This window comes from Dermacentor silvarum, chromosome 5 (genome assembly GCF_013339745.2).
Source record: "Dermacentor silvarum isolate Dsil-2018 chromosome 5, BIME_Dsil_1.4, whole genome shotgun sequence".
Lineage (NCBI taxonomy): Eukaryota > Metazoa > Arthropoda > Arachnida > Ixodida > Ixodidae > Dermacentor > Dermacentor silvarum.
Window position 1 is genome coordinate 74,738,866 of NC_051158.1, and position 17,896 is coordinate 74,756,761.

A 17,896-nucleotide genomic window follows, 5' to 3' on the forward strand; every position below is an offset into this window, starting at 1 on the left:
GAGCAAGACAAAGCGAGAAGATAGTTCAAATCACCCCCAAAGAGGCAAATAATCGAGAATTAGGGGTAAGTATGGGTATGATAGTAACGATAATGATAGCACATAACAATATTGACTCAATAATGACCAAGACTCAGCAAGAAATGACAATGACTCAGCGTAAAAACATTAACACACAAAAAGCACTGAAATGGACTCGGACGTGGGTACTGAGTGAAGTAGACACTAAAGGATAGTAGTAGAAGTCATACTCATGACCATGACTCAGCAAAATTGACAATGACTAAGCAAAACAAAATATTAACATTCAAACGCTTATGGAATGGGTTCGGATGTGGTACTAAGTAAAGGAAAATGCTAAAGGTTGATGGTCGAAGTCATAGTCATGGGCATGACTAAGGCTTTCGCCTTAAGTTCTCTCAGGCGTAGCTAATGGTACGCTTGAGTTTTTGCTGCGATGGCCTACTACAACTATTGGTAAACAATACCAACTATGAGACGTGTTCATTTATGCACTGAACAATTGCCAGTAATATCATGAATAAGCGGATTAGCAGTATCTAATATACCTGAACCAGAATAACTAGTTACTACTGTGGCCCACAAAGATGGGACATCCGACGTTTGTAAACTAAGTAGTTACAACACAAGCCGCTCCGCTTGAGTAGACGCGCTTCTCAGATTTGTTCGCACTACTCAAGGAATGCGTATATACTAAAATTAAATACTAAACACAGAACGACTTCAGAAACAACACCAATCGCGTACTCGAGATAAATGACCACAAGCAAAATCGGAAAGAAAGCGCGAGCAGTTTGGCACACTGTTCAGAGGCAGTGAATAATAAATTATTCCAGCCCATGATTGCAGTCATAAACCTTGCCAAATGGGCATTCCTCTTGTCGTGTTTCATGCCTTGGACCTGACGCTGAGAAAAGCACCCTCTATTTATAAACGTCATATATCAAGTAAGCTACATGTAGTAACATGCAGCTACAAATACACAGCATCAATGAAATGTCGCGCTACATGTTATACAGGAAATAGATAGTTTGAACAGGACCTGCTGGACCCGGTGCTCCACGCATTTCACAAGTATACTCTTGAACTGCGGAATTCTTCCTGTAAACAGTATTTATTTAACATATTAATGTAATGCTCACTTGAGGACAGATTGTACCGACAGAACACCAAGACACTTTTCTTATAAAAGAGTTTCTGGCTGCAGTAACAAACCAGTCACGTCTGCCGCTTGCTTTCGTCCTAGTTTATTGCACTCGCAGCATTTGTCATCACCGGAACATACCTGAGAAACACTTCTGTGGAAAGCATGAGAAATCTCAAAGTAGCGGTTTCTTCTATACTGTGCAAGTAAGTATAATCGTCTGAAAAGGGAACACTTCGCGTTGGCTAAGGCATGATAAAGTGCAGAGTTCTTCTGAAAAAATATGCTGGCAACAACACTTGCTGGATATTTAGGAAACGGCTTAAATAATGAATGTCAATAAGTTGTTGTATTTTTCTAAATTAGATCTACGTCTATTCCTCATTCTTGGTCCACTGGATATGTACTACTGGGACACGCAGTTGTCTGACAATTTCGTAGAATAGGTAAGTGCCTAAGTGACGCAGGGTTCGATTAATCTTTCATTTTATGTCAGTGCACCTCACGTTACGTTTTCCCGCAGCTGGACAAACCCACCTGCAAAATATGTGGTGCAGCAGAGCCTTGTGATATGCACAAATGCAAACTGAAATGTTCGTTGTGCGACGGCGATCATGCGACGGCGTCGAAAGGATGCCTCAAGAGACTGCTACCCACGCCACGCTCGACGCACAGGCCGCGCTGGGAACACGCACACAAAGACAACACGACGGAACAACCGAGCAAGGGTCGCAGACAGTGATCCCGATCTCGGACCCGCTCCAGGTCCAGACCCAGGGCGGCATCGCAACAACGAGGCGGCAGCAGATCCAGGCCCGACAACAGAAGCAGATCCGGCAGTAGGTCGAAAACTCAGAGTCACGTGAGCTCCAAGAACCAACAGATGAGCTGGGCAGAACGCTGCCTCCCGAAAGTCACAGAGACAAAATGACAAAACCAAGCCACACATACAGCCATCACGAGACGCAGATTTAAACACAAACAACACTGTACAGTCGCTTGCGGTCCTAGTGCAGGAACTGCGCGTAGACACAGCCAAATTGCGCGCGCAGATAAAGGAGGAATGAAGCCGAAACAAGCCACCAGCGCAAAAAGCTCGCCCGAACCCGGAACCGCCACCGCAACGCGCGTCCACTCCTTCGGTAGTGCAGGAGAAAGTCGAGGAAATGAATACCGAGACGCCACCCGAGCCGGATCCGACAGCGCAACCGCTCGAAGCGAGAGTAACGGCCTACGAAAGAAGAATTCAGGAAAACAGCAAAGCCATCCAATATCTACATCTGCAACAGCACGACCCGCGACACCTGTCCTGATCTTGCCTTCGCGTGCAGACTTCGGAACGTCGAGTGGGAAAACATTAACGAGACGCTAGGGAGCGACAACTTCATACTAGACATCTCGGTATACCGTATTCGTTGGAAATTTCCCAAGAAGTGAGATACGCTTCACCAAAGTCACGGACTGGGCAAAGTTCCAGAGCAAAAGAGAAACGCAAGAAGCCCAAGCGATAGGCAATCGGGAGGACTTGGTTAGAGAACTCCAGGAATGGGTAGCCAAACACTCCAAGGCGGTTGTACTCACCACAGACAATCTGTCAGTGGATCCTGGTACACATGTGGGAAGCGCGCCACAGTCCGCTGAAAAGATTGCGAAGGCAGCGGCGCAACCGTATGTTATAATTTACATCGCGAAGCTAACGGACTAGCCAGAGCGCTACGCAGAGCAACTTGCACGACAGAACTGGGACCAGTTCTGCAACTCCGTCCAAGGAACGCTGGGCACTGCGAAGACGTGGGCCATACTCAGACATCTACTAGATCCAACCTAGAGCAAGAGAGAAGCCAATCACACGACGATCCCAGTACTACACAACTTCGGAGGCATAGACCATCAGCTATACTGTGTGCCCTACAAAGCATATACATTGGCCAGCCGATACCCGGTGCACAGCCAGCGGCTGTCTACGACGGACTGCAGAACACCGAGCTCGACCGGGACATAACGCATTCCGAGTTGACACGAGCGATCGCAAAACTAACTCGAAACACCACCCCGGGCAAGGACAGAATCAGCAACAGGTTGCTACGTAACCTGTACGATGAAACCGTGGAGGCAATACTGCAACTCTTCAATGCACACTCCAGCAGAGGGAGCTTGTATACCCCCGGAATTCAAGCATGTGGAGATTACGCTGATACTAAAACCGGGAAAAACGCCCTGCCTAGAGAACCTAAGACCCATTTCGCTGACGTCTTGTTTTGGAAAATTGATGGAACGCTTGAACTTAGGCTACAGACGCATGTCGATTGATGGCAACTGATGCCGACCACGATGTTTGGTTTTCGGCCCAACTTCTCAACGCAAGACGTGCTTCTGCAGATCAAAGAGGAAGTAATGACTGCAGCAACGCCGTGCTGCCTAAAAGCAATTATCGCGCTAGACCTAAAGGGGCCTTTTACAGCGTGGGGCACGAAGCCAATCTCAGTGACACGAATGGCGGCCGACGAACGTACAACTGCGCGAGGGATTTTCGCACAGATCGTACAACCACAATAGGGCTGGGAAATGTGAGGTCACAGCGAAGAGATACAAGTAAAATAAGAACGCCACCAGGAGCAGTGCTGTCGCCCACACTGTTCAACGTGGCCATGATGAAACTCGCAGCCCAACTGGAGAAAATACCGGGGATCAGACATGCCTTGTATGCAGACGATATCACGATATGGATGGTCGGAGGATCCTTAAGAGAACAACAAGACGCATTACATGAGGCTGTAGATGTCATAGCAAGATACGTGGAGTCTTGCACACTGCAATGCGCGCTGGAGAAGTCGGAGCTCCCCATAATCCAGAAGCGCTCAAGCACGATCAACCGCCCCGGCACCAACCATCCACCTGCGAAGAGGTCCTAGAGAAATCATCAAGGCGGACAGACTTCGTATCCTCGGCTTGCATTTAGAAAAAGACAGGGGCGGAGGAAGGCTTCCGGACTGAGAAAGGCTTTAAAGAACACGAGATTGAGTGTGCCGTACGATTGGACGACATTGAGCACCCCCTGCAACTGGCTTGTGCGCTCAATGCGTCTAGCAAGACCATTGTGTACAACGACGTAATCAGTGTGAGACTACTTGACGGCCGCCATTACCTGGACACTTCCCCGGGGGAAAATAAGGTACCAATCTCGCTTCTGCACGATAACAATGCCGAGTAATTCTTCCTCCAGATTTACTTGGGCGACGCTAGGCACATCCATTCGTTGGACCCTGCGCCCTTTGCCAAGACGAATAGTTAAATATGACGGACGGACCGCCGTGGAGTGGAGCTGAATCAAGTGCTCTACATGGCAATGAAGGGCATGTGGTACGACCAACCAGAAGAATGCCCGACGAATACTCTGCGAGACGACTTCGACGATGATGGCTGCGACATAGCTATGAGGGTGATTAGTCGATGCTAATGAATACTTCTCTCTCAGTGGAGAACTCTTCGTCTCTCTTCATTAATGCCTAGTATAGCCAAGCTTAACTCGTGCGTAGTCCCGGCCAACCATAGTTACTACCAAATGCCAGCTTCGCTGTGTCTCGAGCTTAGCGGGGCCTACTGCAAGCTGTGCTCTCTCTCTCTCTCTCTCTCTCTCTCTATATATATATATATATATATATATATATATATATATACGGTATTCAGGAGTCCAAAGCAGAACAGCTAGAGTCGTGGTAAGTAGAAGTTCCCGATCAAATAGTAAACGATACCTTGAGGTTCCTGATATTACATTTGAACGCATTTATCCTTTCGGAAACCAGAATCCTAACAAATGCCGACCAGTAATTTTTAAGTTAGTAGACAAGAATACTAAAAAATTGCTGCAAGCTCAAAGGTACAACTACAGCACCTGGGAGGATCTTTTACCTCGCGTTTAACCAATCCGGAAGAAATTGTCGGCGAACACGAAGCAAAACAGAAAGGGGTGAAAAAGTTGTTCTCCATATTGACAAAGCCAAAAATAATTAACACTATTCAGATGGAATTATGGAAGCGGTATGATGGTTGCATTATATTCAGAATGACAGGATTTGTTCGTGTATAATGCTGGGGTCTGTCAAAAAAACAAAAACAGAAGGTCACTGTCGCAGCGCACTACACGGAACACATTTCGTGGGATGAATGTGAATGCCAGGAACATTTTGCCTGAATCTGATGATCTTGAGGGCCTACTTCTTGCTTAAAACCCAGACGTGGCGGTGATTTCTGAAACGTGGATTCACTATTGTATTTCTAATGAGGACATTGTACCAACTTCGCATGAAATTGTTCGCCACGATCGGGGAGCCAGGGGTGGTGGCGTCGCAGTTGTGCTGAAGGAAAGGATTGAGTATACAGTCATACCTCACAATACCAACATTGTAATAATGTAACGAGCATACAAGAAGCAGTTGGAAAGAAGAGGAGGACGAAGTGCTTCTAGGCCTGGTTGCGCGCTCACAATCATCCATCTCCTGTAAATAAAGTCATTTCTGCCCAACTCTCCGTAACAGTTGTGGTGGAGGTGCTGGGTAATCGACACCCGAAGACGGAGGTTATACCGCAAGTTCTTCGTCGAAGCCGCCGCCTTGCTGGACTTCCACCGAACCCAGCGGAGTTGGAGATGTCCCGCGACGCGGAAGAGCAACGGCCTGTCCCAGCCTCTGCCAGTTCTGCCCAGCAACTACGAGATGCACGTCCCTTCGTCGGAAAACCGGGCGAAGACGTCGATGAATGGATCATCCATTACAAACGGGTGAGCGCCTACAACAAGTGGAATAGCACTTCCCAGCTTTCCAACGTTGTGTTCTTTCTTACGGATACCGCGTTGGTGTGGTTTGACAACAACGAGGAGACATTCACAACATGGGAAAGATTTGTTTCGCAAATCAAAGAGCGCTTCGGTGACTCCGTGACGAAAAAGAAAAGGGCAGAGCTGACGCTTTCACAACGCGCGCAAGTACCGGGCGAAACATGCATGACTTACATTGAGGAAGTGCTAAAACTCTGCAGGATGGTGGACTCTGGCATGTCCGAGGAAGACAAAGTCGGGCACATCCTAAAAGGAATCGCCGAGGACGTTTATAGCTTTCTGATTGCTAAAGACAACCTGGCCTCTGTCGCCGACGTCATCCGGCACTGCCGCACGTTCGAGCAGCTTAAGACGAGGCGCGTTACGCCGAAGTTTGGCAGATTAGCCAACGTTACGACCGTTGCAAGCATAGATAACGACCAGTCGCTCGATCTTGCTTCAACGATCCGTCAAATAGTTCGAGAAGAGCTCAGCCTGCACTCACAAGTGACTCACCGCGATACTTATCACCCATGCTCGTCCCCAGCTGTTGAGACAACCGTTTCATCCTTCTCCGAGTATCCAGCGGAATATAGACTCCCGCCTCGACAGCCACCACTTGTTTACGAAAGCGGCGCTCCCTCTGACGCTCGATCACGATGGGCAGAGCCACGGTATTATCGCCAAGGCCCCGTGACTTATGATGCCGGGACGCGACCAGAGCAACGTCGACCCTACTACCAGGACCCCAATTACGACCGATACAACCGATCCCAGCGAACACCGGAGGCGAGTTACCCAAGAGAGAACGAACTCGCTTACCGCCCACAGAGAGCAAGCATTGGTTTTGAAGAGTATACAGTGAACCGTGACCCTCCCGTGTGCTACAGCTGCGGTTCCACGGGACACATAGCTCGTTACTGTCGCCAACACCGTCAGCCACGAAGGACACCGCCGATGTTTTCGCCACCTGGAACCCGTACTTCGCACGACCCATGGACCAGTTCACTTCCCACGGACCGTTTCTCGCGCGAGATCAGACGCAGCGATTCGCCAGCGTCTGACCGCAGCCTGACACCACCAATTAACCGTCCTCGTCGTTCTCCGTCCCCTCGGCGCCGTGCATCTTCGCCCCCGCCGGGAAACTAGCATCCGCGGCCGATGGAGGTGAGGTCGCCGGACGATCTTTGGATGAAATACCTCTGCCTGCTGTGATGATCAAAAACAAAGTGAATGTGCTAGTTAACGGATTGCCGACCACTGCTTTAGTTGATACTGGTGCGAATGTGTCTGTCATGAGCCTCGCTTTCAAGAACCGCCTAGGCCACAAAGTTATGTTTTCATGGGACGATGCCGTTACCTTTCGTGGAGTGGGCGGAGAGTGGCTCCACCCCCTCGGTGTTTGCGCTGTAAGTGTTACGTTGGCTGGGAAAGTGTTTGTGTCGGAGTTTTTAGTCCTTGCCCACTGTTCGCACGACGTAATTCTCGGCATAGATTTCCTTCAACACTGCGGCGCTTCTGTGGACTGTGGAAATGGTGAAATCCATGTGAACGACGTGCTTTTACCCGCGCTTTCTGAACAAAGCTCGTGTGACGAAGAAAGGAATACACTCAGTGTGCTTGATGCAGTGCTTGCCCCCTCATGGTGCCTAACGCCCGTTCGTGTTTGTGCAACTACTGTTGACGCTCCTTGCGTTGACCTCGTGATTAGGCCCATCAGCATTAACTGTGCTAAAAAATGTATACTCGTGCCTTGCTCTGTCGTGTGCTTGACGAGAGGAGTCGCAACGTTGTGGGCGCTGAATTGTTCCGCCACGCCAGTAGTTCTGCCTCGAGGCATGAAAATTGCCCTTTTCGATGAAGCTTCATGCAGCTCAATAGCAGTACTCACAGCAGAGCCCGCTCCTGCTTACTCTCCATGCGATTATCGCCCTTCTGAAGAGCTGATTCTCGGTATGATCAGCAAGGCTCTCTGCACACCTGAGCGTCAAGCACTGGTAGAAGTCCTATCTCGACATGTTGCTGCATTTGATTTTACCCACGGAGATAAGCCACTTGATTTACCATCATCACGAGCTCGCCACAGAATAGATACCGGCTCAGCACACCCCATTCGCCAGAAGCCCTACCGCGTGTCATCCTCAGAGCGCAAGGTTATCGCAGAACAAGTTAAGGAAATGATGAAAAAAGGTGTTGTTCAAGAGTCGTCCAGCCCATGGGCAGCTCCAGTAATCCTCGTCCGGAAGAAAGATGGTTCCTGGAGATTCTGCGTAGATTACAGACGTCTAAACGCTGTGACGAAGAAGGATGTCTACCCACTACCGCGAATCGACGACGTCATCGATTGCTTACACGCTGCTTCTTATTTTTCGACGCTTGATCTACGATCGGGGTATTGGCAAATACCCATGGAATCTAAAGACAAGGAAAAGACCGCATTCGTGACCCCAGATGGCTTATTCGAATTTAATGTTATGCCTTTTGGCCTCTGTAATGCTCCCGCCACCTTTGAAAGATTCATGGATACAATTTTACGTGGCCTAAAGTGGGAGATATGCATGTGTTACTTGGATGATGTAATCTTCGGCCGCACGTTGGAAGAACATAACGCCCGCCTGAGTCTTGTTCTGAGTTGCATTGAGAAAGCTGGACTAGTTTTAAACTCAAAAAAGTGTCGGTTTGGCGAGCGTCAAACATTGGTTCTGGGACATCTAGTCGACAAGGATGGCGTCAGACCCGATCCCCGTAAGATTGAAGCAGTCAGCTCTTTCAAACCACCACAGACAGCACGAGAACTTCGCTCCTTCATTGGTCTATGTTCCTATTTTCGTCGTTTTGTACCCCGATTTGCCGATATTGTTCACCCGTTGACATCTATTCTGCGACAGGATGTATCCTTCACATGGACACCGGAGTGTGACGCATCATTCTCGCAACTGAAATTTATACTAACGTCAGCACCCCTCTTGCGTCACTTCGACCCATGTTGCCCGACTGAAGTGCACACCGATGCTAGTGGAATCGGAATAGGAGCGGTACTTGTACAACGTCACAACAACGCCGAACATGTCGTTGCATATGCCAGCCGTTGTCTGAGCAAGTCCGAGCGCAATTATACGGTTACGGAGCAGGAATGCCTGGCAGCTGTTTTCGCCGTGCAGAAATTTCGATGTTATCTTTACGGAAGATCATTTAAGATAGTCACCGATCATCACTCTTTATGCTGGCTGGTTGGCTTGCGTGATCCATCAGGTCGACTCGCGCGCTGGGCGCTGCGCCTACAGGAATATGACTTCGTGGTGTCATACAAGAGCGGACGTCGTCATGCCGACGCAGACTGCCTTTCTCGCATTCCTCTTGCGACTTCCGACTGCGAAGCTGAGAATTTTGATGACTATCTCGCTGCCATTACTCGTACGTTCCCCGACGCGGCAGACTTTCAGAGAGAGCAACGCAATGATCTCAACCTGGATCCGCTGTTTGCCGCCGCTCGTACTGCTCAAGGTAGCGGTCGCTTCACCATTCGTGATGAGTTGCTGTATAAGAACAATTACTCCGGGAATGGAGCACGTTTTCTTCTAGTTGTTCCCGAGAGTCTCCGCGCCGACGTCTTACGCGCCATGCATGACGATGCGATATCTGGTCATTTTGGTTTCGTGCGAACGCTACACCGCACGCAAGAGCGATTTTACTGGCCCAACATGTCCCAGACAACCAAACACTATGTCGCTAGTTGTGAAACGTGTCAACGTCACAAGCGACCAACCACCGCTGTACCAGGTCCCCTGCAGCCATTGACACCGCCCAGTACACCTTTCGAGCAAGTAGGCATTGACCTTATGGGTCCATTCCCGTTATCTAACAATAAGAACCGTTGGATAATCGTTTGCGTGGACCATCTCACACGGTACGCAGAAACTGCAGCCATACCCTCTTCCACCGCTGCATGTGTGGCGCTTTTCCTGCTGCGTTCCGTAGTTCTTCGTCATGGTCCGCCGCGTGTTATCATCAGTGACCGTGGTCGCCAGTTCACTGCGGACGCCGTTGAGGAGCTACTTCGTCTGTGCACTTCTGAGTTCCGTCACTCCACACCGTATCATCCACAGACCAATGGCCTCGTTGAAAGGACGAACCGAACACTGACCAACATGCTTGCCATGTATGTTTCCTCCAACCATAAGAACTGGGACGACGTGCTGCTCTTCATAACCTACGCATACAACACGGCGAAACATGAAACCACGAACTACAGCCCATTTTATCTCCTCTATGCAAGGCTACCGCGCAGCCCTCTCGATACTTTCTTAAACTTTATTCTGCACGACGACGATTCTGTGTCAAAGACTGTGTGCCTCGCTGAAGAAGCCCGCCGAATAGCCCGCCTTCGTACTTTGGCCTCGCAACACCGTTCAAAGGACCGTTACGACGAGCGTCACGGGCCTGTTTCGTTCGCCAAAGGCGACTTGGTGCTTCTTTGGACACCACAACGCAAGCGGGCCTTGTGTCAAAAGTTCCTGTCCCACTATTCCGGCCCATACGTTGTCCTGGAACGTTTGAGTGAACTTTGTTATGTGGTAGCTCCCCTCCTGGGCAATGGCCGGCGATCAAGTAGAACGCAAGTGACTCATGTTGCTCGCCTGAAACGTTTTTACCCTACTGATGCCTCCTAACTCGCCCTACGGGCTTCGTCTGCCTGTGGGGGAATGTAACGAGCATACAAGAAGCAGTATGCTCTCCGTAACTCTCCGTAACAATATGTTATAGATTCTTACTCGCCTGCACCAATATTATGTTCGAATTGGTGTACATTACAGACCGCCAGATGCCGATCTTTCAGTTCTGGAAGCACTGCATGGCTTTATGCATGAGCATTGTAAATGCAATGGTAATATCCTGTGCGGTGATGTGAACTTGCCGTTCAAGTTCATGCTTGATATTGCTTTTTTCGTTTTCTTTGAAGGAGCTTGTGGGTGAGCCCACACGAGTAACTGCTACTTCTATCACACTTCTTGACCTTTGTTGTTTGAGATAAGATTAGTGACCTAAACTGCGACATGTCGTCCTACCCTGGAATATCAGATCACGACATTGTCCTTTTTAGTGGCCATATGCGGGTATTGCGAGCTAGGAGCTAAAAAGTCCTTAAAAACTTTCCCGAATAGAATTGTGTTCAAGACGAGGGTATACTGGACCATCTGGAACAAGACTTTTATATTTTTGAGCATAAGCATTCGACCGGAAATTCGACTGTAGACGACTTGTGGATCCACTTCAGGAATACTTTAAATGAATGCACTAGCAAATATGTTCCCACGAGACAAAAAAACGCAACCGTCAGAATCATTCGATTCTGACGCACTCCCTTTTTCCATCCGCCATTTCCCAGTGGAACAAGTTAACTAACGATATTGTGTGTTGCAATAACATCGACTCTTTTATTACCGCATTCAGTGCATTGACTTCTCACCATGATTTTTTTTTCATTACATTTCTGTATGACTTCTGTATGACATTCTCTGTATCGACTTTTCCCCATGATGTTTTAATCATCACATTTCTATACCACTCCTGCACGGGCCGTGAAGGGCCTGCAGTATATTCAAATAAATAAAAAATGTCACGTGAAATAATACATTTGAAACGCCGTGTCAAATGCCTATCGCGCACGGCCGATAACAGAGGTGTGGTTGCACTACAGCTGGTGTGCGATAAATCGCACACAAAAATAAAGCTGTTCAAGTTCTTTTTGTAACGTCAAAAAGAACAATTTTAATACGAACGACCCGAAAAAGTTCTGATTGCACCTAACGAGAAAAAACGATACTATTAGGAAATGCAAACTTGACGGTGCTATCACTAATCATAGTAATCGTATAGGCAATACATTTATTTACAACTGTTCGTCTGGGTTTCTTCGTGCCACGACTAAGCCCACATCATTTCAGAAAACCAGTTTTGTTATCCCGGATCTAGATATAAACTAAAGGGGCATTTTTTCGGCTCTGCTTTAGTTAGGCATCGGTCCGGATGGCATACCAAACGTACTTCTCTGTAGATATGCCGAATGGTGTGGAAAGTATTTGTTTATAATTTTCAAATAAAGGTTAGGGAAAGCGGAAATACCTTTGGAATGGAAAACAGCCACAGTGGTGTCAATTTATAAATCGCGTGAGAAACTTGAAGTAATCAACTTTAGACCGGTTTCGTTGCTGTTCAGTTGCAGCAGAATCCTACAGCACTTCCTTTTCAAGCACCTTTCTTTATTTTTAGAGGACAACTTTTTTCCAAGCACTCAGTATGGGTTTTAGCCGCGGCCTATCAACTATGAAACAACTCATTCACATTACAAATGATTTTATGTTAATACTAGACATGGACGGACAATTTGATATAACGTTCCTTAATTTTGAGAAAGCTTTCAACCGTGTGTGGCACGCTAATTTAATGATGAAGGTCCGATGCTTTCTAGACAGCTGCCAAATTGTACAGTGGCTGGATACGTACCTTACACAGCGCAACCAATTTGTTCATATAGGAAACTCTATCTCAGAATTGGCATCCGTTTCTCAGACGTTCCCCACGGGTCGGTGCCCGGGCCGCAACGTTTTAAATTTATATTAATGATTTAGAAATTGTCGTTTATTTGCTGACGATTGTGTTGCATACATGCTCAGAGCCAGATGAAGATCAACAAATACTAAACAACTTCATAACAGCAAATAACAACTGGGTCTATACGACAAAATACGACTAAACGGGCAAATACGACTACACGTTTCCAAATGTGTTCAAATGAGAATTACCCGCAAAAAGATGCTGCTCGTTCGCACCTATAGCAACCACAGTGTTCCATTAATTCCTGTAGACCAATTTAAATACTTGGCATTATATCTAAACTGTACGTTAACTTGGAGCACTCATGTGAAATACATGGTTTCGTTGGCTTTGAGGAAACTTTATATGCTAAGAAATCGTCTAACGCGTTGCACGTCTGAAACTAAGCATGTGGCCCGCACGACATTAGTTGGACCGATACTGGAATACGAAGACGTCGTTTGGGATCCGCACACCAAAGATGATACCGCACACCAGATATATGTTCACAAAACACTAAGATTCATATTCAACGCCTATGGCAGGCATGTGTCGGTTAGTAACCTTAGACAATTAGGCGGTCTTCCTACTCTAGAATCACGCAGAAAACTGCACCGACTGCGAACAATAAAACACAGATAGAATTCATCACTTACATGCAGTGTAACAGGACAAGGCCAACGAGAAGGAAAAACAGCAAAACGATTATAATGCCACGTGAAAACAAAGGCACACCGTTTTTTTTTCGAACCATAGCAGAATGAAACGCGCTTTCATGTGACGTAGTTGCGTTATCATCAGCCGATACATGCGCATCTGTTGTGCAACATTAACAGTGCTCTTTATCGGCAGAGGTCTTTATTTCTATTTTTTCCATTTTGCATATTGATTGCATCGTTTGCGTTTCACTGTTGCCTATTGCGTAGATACTTATCTGTTACTTTAGCACTGCGCTTGTGTTCGCGGAAAGGTTCCGGGAATCTAAACTTGGTACTCGTGTATCAGTTTCTGAATAGCCGCTGCTTGTTTACATTTTCCTTAGGTTTCTTTTGTTGATGATTTAAGTTAACTTCGCAAGTCTTGTTTATTATCTTCATTGTGAGTATTTCTTTTGCGTCTTGGCTTATGGCTAAAGACATATAAATGTTTCCACGCTTTTTTATTCGGGGCTTTTGTGCCTGTGGTATTCTCTCTGAAAAACAACCATTTCGTGAGAGTACGAGCTTTGTGCAGTACGAATACTTGCGTAATCTTTCTTCTTCTCGCCTCCACTTGTCATTCAGTCACATCTAGTTTCTCACTATATTTATGCAATAATATATTTGTTATCACTTAGGTCGACGAATGATTGTGATGTATAATGTATTCTTTATAAAACCGATGTACCCACTCCTGCCATGCATGGCTTGTCAAAGGCAGCCGGCACTATCTGACAAAAAAATCGTCGGCCTTTCCCTTCCGCGAAGACGGTTAACCAGCCAAGCTGAAACGTGCGGCCCCCGTGTTTATCACTTGGTTAATCCACAGGGTTCATTAAAGTACTTCTCAATTATGAGGTTAAAAACACGTTCGGCTGCGACGGAGAGAACGCCGTCACTGACGGTATGCCCGCAGTCCACCGCTGTCGCTTGCCTTCAATGTCTCGAGTTTGCTCGGCGGCGTGGTTAGTAGCATTTGGCCGCCATTTACCGATTGCGATTCTTCAAAATTAATTTGCTTCAAGATGAAATCTGTCCGTTACGTAAGACAATGAATGGCTCATACCCCGTAAACGTGGCCTCCACATTACGACGACAGAAGAGAAGTGAAATTAAACGCTGCAATGATGAGCGGCACCGCAGCCAGCTGCGGAAGAAGACGACAACGACGAACGCGGGAGCAGTGGCACGAGTGCGTGCCGAGCACGAGCGCAAGCCGATGGGCGCCAACGAGCCAGCTGCGGAAGAAGACGGCTACGCTCGAGCCAGTGCTAAAGATGATAGTTTTCGGTAAACAGACGATTTCGCCTAGCCATATACTATTTCGCTTAGATATATAAAGTTTCGCTAGAAAAATGCATCTATTAGCTACCAAAACCTGTCCCCTTCAGTTTCTCTGGCAGTTCTCGTTCATCGAACAGAAGAACATGAGGCAAAGCTACTTCATAATGTACCCTGATGTCGCCCATTCAGCACTTGGCCGAAACTAACACAATGTTCTACCAGTTTCTTCTCACATCATAGCTGAATCGCAGAAGTAGTGCGCGCCACTTCATCGTTAAATAATATTGTCACCTGTAGTAGTGGGAATAGGGCAAGCGCTGAGGCGCAAGAAGAAGTGCGCGTGCTAACCGCCCCGCTCGATAGTTCGCTCTCGCCGTCGTTTAGTCCAGAGCCCAGCTGCTCTCAATAAACGTCGTCAGCCCACTTTTGAAGGCGCGTGGTAATATACAAAAGAAAAATACGTTTACTCACTCAGGTCTCCAATGTGGTTCTTGCTGTAAAAAACAATAATATCATAAAAATTAGCCCACACTTTCCTATGCTTCCATCTTTGCCTTGATGCACCATAGAAAACATTCTCGGCCGAAGAATGAACAGCAGAAGGCATTGCTCCTGAGATAAGTCTTGAAAATATCTAATCACATTGAACGCACAAAGCGAAATTTTTAAAACGGAGCCGTAGTAGAGGGTTATCAAATCAAGCGTAAATGGTTGTGGCACATGATCAGGAATGCTAAAAAAATTGACGTCTCCCTTCCACTCCGTGAAGCTGGTCGAACAGCGAAGCTGTGCTAGTTATACCGAGTGTTGCATGTGCATGTGTTGCACGTGATTTAATTTCATAAACACAAGTAAATACATATCTACTACACGAACTTTAAATGTGAGTGGCACTGTGTATGTCGCTCTGCGCCGTGCCACTATTAAGTGCCATTTAACTTCACTTCCGCGCCCTTCGCCAACTGTGCCCTAGCTCGGGGTGGGGGACAACTGGGTTGTGTTGGTGACGTCAACATGGCGCCACGTCCTAAGGCACCTGTCGACGCTGAAGCGAGGAAAAGCAAGCGCGCCAAGGCTGCGCACGCTCCACGGGCCACAAGCAGTGCCGATGAGCGTAAAACTCGTCTCCCCAAAGGACGTGACAGCCACACTGAGAAGGCTCCTGTAGCTCGTGAGCCCCAACGCAACCTCATGCCTGATTCATATCTTGACTGCCTGAAGTAGCAAGATGTCGGGTGGCATTTTTAGGTCCTGAAGCAGAACAATGTTACAATGTTACCCAACACCGAGGAGTGGCTGGCGAGACTTCCGAAGCACAGTGCGCTCGAGCGTCTTCTACGTCGCCGATGAGGGTCGACGTATTTGTGCGTGAATCATAATACCATTAATAAATGAAAATAAATAATCAACGTGAAAAAGTACGGACATAGACGGATTATGGAGTCATAATCAGCATTTAGTCATCGAATAATTTAACAAACGGATACGTGCACCTTGTCTTCTTTAGCATCAACACTTGGTATACATTTTTTTAGTAATTCCATGCACAAAGAAGTAAACTTCTTCGCCGCTCAGCACCGTTGGAGGGACTCCACAATTTCCAAGCAGTTCTACAGACATTCAACTGCATCACATGTCATTCTTTAGAAGAAATCAGCCAATGAGTTTTATTTCTGCTAAGTTATAGGCACCCCCAATTTGGTAAGGTTTTCTTTTGGTGATTCTCTATATTGTTAAAAAATTTGGGGTTTTACGTGCCAGAATCACGATATGATTATGAGGCACGCCGTAGTGGAGGGACTCCAGAATAATTTGTACCAGCTGGCGTTCTTTAACATGCACCTAAATCTAGGTACACGGTTATTTTCTGCATTTCTCCCCCATATAAATGCGACCCCCGTGGCAGGGATTCAATTCTGCGACCTCGTGCTCAGCAGCCCAATACCACAACCACTGAGCCACCACGGCGGGTACCATCCCTACATTGTGGCTTCAAAGAAAATTACAGAAAACAGGCCAACAACTGTAGTAAGAATAGCAACGACGCATTAACTCTTTTCCATTTCTGAAACCGGCACCTCGCTCAAGAATGTGCAGGCTGAAGCAAATCGGACACTCGAAAACGTGCCACTTTATTACTTGCTTAGCCTTCGCCTAAGTAAGTACTGCAACCCCATCTGGCCATTAGCTTTCAGAGTACACTCGAAGAAACAAAGATGAAATGGGGTGTTGAGGTTAGTCCTTTTGGGGAGTAACTGACCTGCCACAACCATTCGTCCTTTTGGGGAGTAACCGCAAGGGGGTGAACTGTTACTCCCCATGCGGTTACTCCATCGAAGAATAACAGTTTCTCTTTTCCAATGCTCCTCAATGGAGTAACGGTAAGTTTTTCCGATGCTCCACACGGATGGAATTAACCAAATTAGCCATTTATACGCTGATAAAAAAAGCTATCAAGGTGCCAAAAAAAAAAGAAGCGCTCCAAAGTAGGATTCGATCTCACGTACTCGCGCTTACAAGTTACGTACCCTACCCACTACATCACGGCAGCTCCCAGCTCGCTACACAGGACAGGATACTGAGACAACGCTAAGCATCGAAACGCACGTGCGGCAATGCAAGAGACTCGGCATTTCGTGTATACTATGCGGGAAGAGTCTAACGCTGAGGGTACTTGCAAACATTTGACTGCAAAAAAAAAAAGTTGCCCGATTACGCGATGAGACATTTCTCGCGATGTACCTACGTGTAGCGAGCGCATACGCAGTACGCAAGACGACAGAGAAAGCGAACTTATCTTTAGCTTAGCTTGCCCCCTTTGAGCTACATATCGCTTCACTTAAGTTTGTAATCTTATTGGAACGGAAGGAACTTAGGTACTATTGACCAAGAACATGTGGCAGCCCATCAATGACTTGCGCGTTTAATATGTATCGTTCACTTATGGTTTGCTCATAACTTGCATGGTTCTTCCACACTCAATATTTTAAATTTCAGGCAATTTTCTCACGAAGAGACAAAGTTCTGCTTTGCATGTAGTTCAATACACACTGCGTTCGTTCGTCGGTGGAGACAAAAGGTCTCCACCGACGAACTATGGCCTGCGCGGCACACGCAGTACAGTCACAGCGTAATCTGGTGGAGCGGCTCAAGAGTAGCTCCAATTTCGGCACCATGCACACCAGGGTCTTCGCGCGAAAGTCTCTTCGCCGCATTTTGGCGAGAACGATCTGAACTGTCCACCCGGCGTCGATGGCGAGCTGCGCACGATGCTTTCGCAGGCACGTTAACAAGAAAGCGACACCATACTAGCGGAGACGGGGGATCGCGTTTTTCTTAATT